Below are 3,179 nucleotides of genomic sequence, written 5' to 3'. Positions count from 1 at the left end.
TTTTATTTCAATTTGCAGTTCATGTTAGAAACAATATGTATTCATGTTTTGATGAATGAATAAAACTCGAGGTATTTTCAAATATATTGCTTCACATCTTGATCTTATTTTGAAAATATTTGATTGCTGTTACTTTAGTTTGTTGATTATCAGGTGGATGGAAATATGCATATATTCAGTAAGAAGCAAACATGTAATCCACTAGTGCTTAAGTAAATAATGTTTGCATTGTGATTTTGATATTCAAAATTTTAGTTGGACTATGATAAAGTGTTCACTGCAGAATGACATACATTATCACTTGATTTCATCATATCAGTTTTGTAGTTCATGTGAGATGCAGAGGTTACTATAAGTGATTTGGAACAAGTATGTTTATACAAGCATGTTTATTTCCAAGTTCTATTTTAGCTACTGTATACTAGGGGTGGGTTCGCGAAACCGAAAACCGAAAAAAACCGAGCCGAAAGCCGAACCGAAGCCGAAAAAACCGCACCGAAAAAAAAACCGAACCGAAACAAAAAAACGGAACTGAACCGAACCGGTTCGGTTAGGTTTTCGGTTTTATTGTGTCAAAAACCGGTTTGGACCGAACCGAACCGAACTTACTAAAAACGACGTCGTTTTTTGAGTTTTTGATCAGAAACCCTAGAGCCCCACGATATAAATTGTTTTCACTCAGCCTCGCGACATTCATTTCAGCCTTTTCATTTTAGCGTCTCTTCTTTAGTCTCTCTTCTCCGCCGCTCCTGCCATCAAGGCTCTGAAGGAGCCAGATCACGACCGCAAGAAGGTTATAAACATGAAGACCAGATCGATGGCCAAGACCTGAGCGGGACCGTGAAGCAGTGAAGGAGAATCTTTCGGTTGGATGCATGAGATTACGGACGGCGATGTTGAGGTGCTGGTATGAACCCAAGGTATTTCAATTTCAAATATCTCTGCTTTTGATGATTCGGGTTCAATATTGTTCTGAGTTTGTCTTGATTTTGTGCTGGTATGAATTTAATGGCATAGAATGGATGAGCTTGTTCATGATCTGGTAGAGAAAGCTTAACGGAGCAAGGATCAGATGATCAATCATGATGTTTCCCAAGCACCAGTACCCTCGCGGCCTCGCCTTGGTAAATTTTTTTTTCTAGATCCACTACTTTTTAGTTCAAATCTGGTTAAAAATGAAGAAGCTAGAGGAAGTATATGTGAATTTCGAACCGATTTCTGAATTTTCAATGTAATTGTAATATTGGGTTTTGGAAATAGGCAGGTGGCTAGTGCTTTTGCATTCTCTGTTGGACTCGTCTATGGAAGCATTAAGAATGCTCAGGGTCTTCAAGGTACCCACTTTTGCCTTCTTGTTAGAGTCATTGATAGACATTGGTGTTGTTTTAAGATGAATTAAGGACACAGATTTCATATGAAACTGAACTGGAAATCCCTAGAAAAAGGTCTAAACTACTTCAATGTTACAAATGTTATCCATCGTATTGATGTTCTACTGTTCTAGTGATGGTTAATATGAAATTTGTATGGCTTCCGTTTTATTTTTTTGATTATGGGTATGTTGATGACAGTGTTTAGGTTTGTGGAACAACCTGACAGCAATGAGAAAAATCTGGATCAAAGGACCAAAGTTAAGTTCCAAATTATGAGTCTGAAGGTCAAAGCTGAAATGGACTATGCTCCTGAGCTGGTAAATATACTGCTCTTCCCTCTTTATGCTCTCTGTGGCTTGTTAAGTGTTCTGTGGATACACTTTTGGGAAATTGGAGTGCCAATTTCCAATTGGTTGTTTGGTGCCTAGTCTATGATCATTTAACTGACCCTTTGTTGATACAGTTTGATGAGCAAAAAGATCAAAGTAGCAGTTGAGCGAATTTTGGGGGTTGTATTTTTAGATGCAGAGCACCCTACTCCTGTAAGTTGAAATCTGACTTGTTTAATAGTGCTTGTGTTTTCTTTTTATTGAGAATATTCTAATGATGATAGTGTTGTTTCAGGCTCATGTTGGAGAAGGCCTTGTAATTGATGAATGGGTATAACTATCACCTCTAATCTGTATATTTTAGTAGAATGAGCTAAACTTTTCATGTTCTTCTAATTGAGAACTTCTCCAAATAAAGTGCATGGTTTCTGCACATTGATTTCTTTAGTTACCAGACCAGATCACCTTCTAATTTTGTCAGTCATGTTCTTGCACAGGATATGATGAAACACAAGGGATGCCTATTGGGGGCCATAAGAAATCTCTTTCCTTAATTACAAGTCAGGAACTTGTCTTCCTTTCAGGCTTTCACAACTTGATTTTAGCCATTCCATGGTATGTTGATTACTGCTTTTGTAATTTGTGGTTGTTGAATGAATATTAAAATCTTAATCATTTGATGGCTACTAATTCAGGCTCATGTCGCATTCCACTGTGCTGAACCATACTTTGGTGGCTTGCTTGCTGCTTATGGGCCACAAGTTATGGTAAGTGTTTCAAAGTTAATTTATTTAATCCCTGTTTGCAACTCGTATTTGTTTGCTTTTGTTTTGTTTGCAACTCATATTTGATTTGCAGGTGTTGAAAACTGTAGGGTTTGTGGATGTGAAGCAAGCTGATCCTTAGGGCGACATCCTGATATGGGGACTTTCCAAATGGGAGCAAATGTGGGCAGATTTCAATGGCCTTGATAAGGCTCCAATGGCCTTGATTTTTTAATGTTAATGATTTGCTCTTTTAATTTTTTTTGTTGATAAGGCTCCAACGGCCTCGATTCCCAGTTTCCAGAGTGATTTGTTTTAAGAAGATGGACAAAATTGGACACGATTCAGGATTCATAATACATTAAATATATTAAAATATATGTAAATGGTTATATTTGCGGATCAACTAGACTAAATATATATAAATGTATATAAATGATTAAAAAAATAAAATAAACCGAACTTCAACCGAACCGGACCGAACCGAACCGGTCGGTTCGGTTGTCGGCTCTGAACTCTCAAAAATAAAAAACCGAACCGAACCGAGTTCAAGTTCGGTTCGGTTCTCGGTTTTGGCTCAAAACCGAACCGAATGAAACCGAACCCACCCCTACGTGTGTATACTTGACAGAACTGAATGGATTTTGTGAAACCATATATTTCAGTGCACACTTTGGTTATTTTCTGAAATGAGTTTTGGTTAAGTTGTTATG

The 3,179-nt window shown here is 37.4% G+C and overlaps 1 long non-coding RNA gene across 1 annotated transcript; it reads left to right on the top strand.

The window, feature by feature from the left end:
• Positions 1-1,835: 1,835 nt before the first annotated feature.
• Positions 1,836-2,285, top strand: LOC133724366 (uncharacterized). The gene is made up of 3 exons (XR_009853635.1): positions 1,836-1,915; positions 1,998-2,033; positions 2,200-2,285. It is a non-coding gene; the product is annotated as an uncharacterized LOC133724366 (long non-coding RNA).
• Positions 2,286-3,179: the final 894 nt, after the last annotated feature.

Source organism: Rosa rugosa, chromosome 1 (genome assembly GCF_958449725.1).
Source record: "Rosa rugosa chromosome 1, drRosRugo1.1, whole genome shotgun sequence".
Classification (NCBI taxonomy): Eukaryota; Viridiplantae; Streptophyta; class Magnoliopsida; order Rosales; family Rosaceae; genus Rosa; species Rosa rugosa.
Note: the sequence above shows the minus strand (reverse complement) of the source record. Positions and strands in the feature narration are given on the sequence as shown.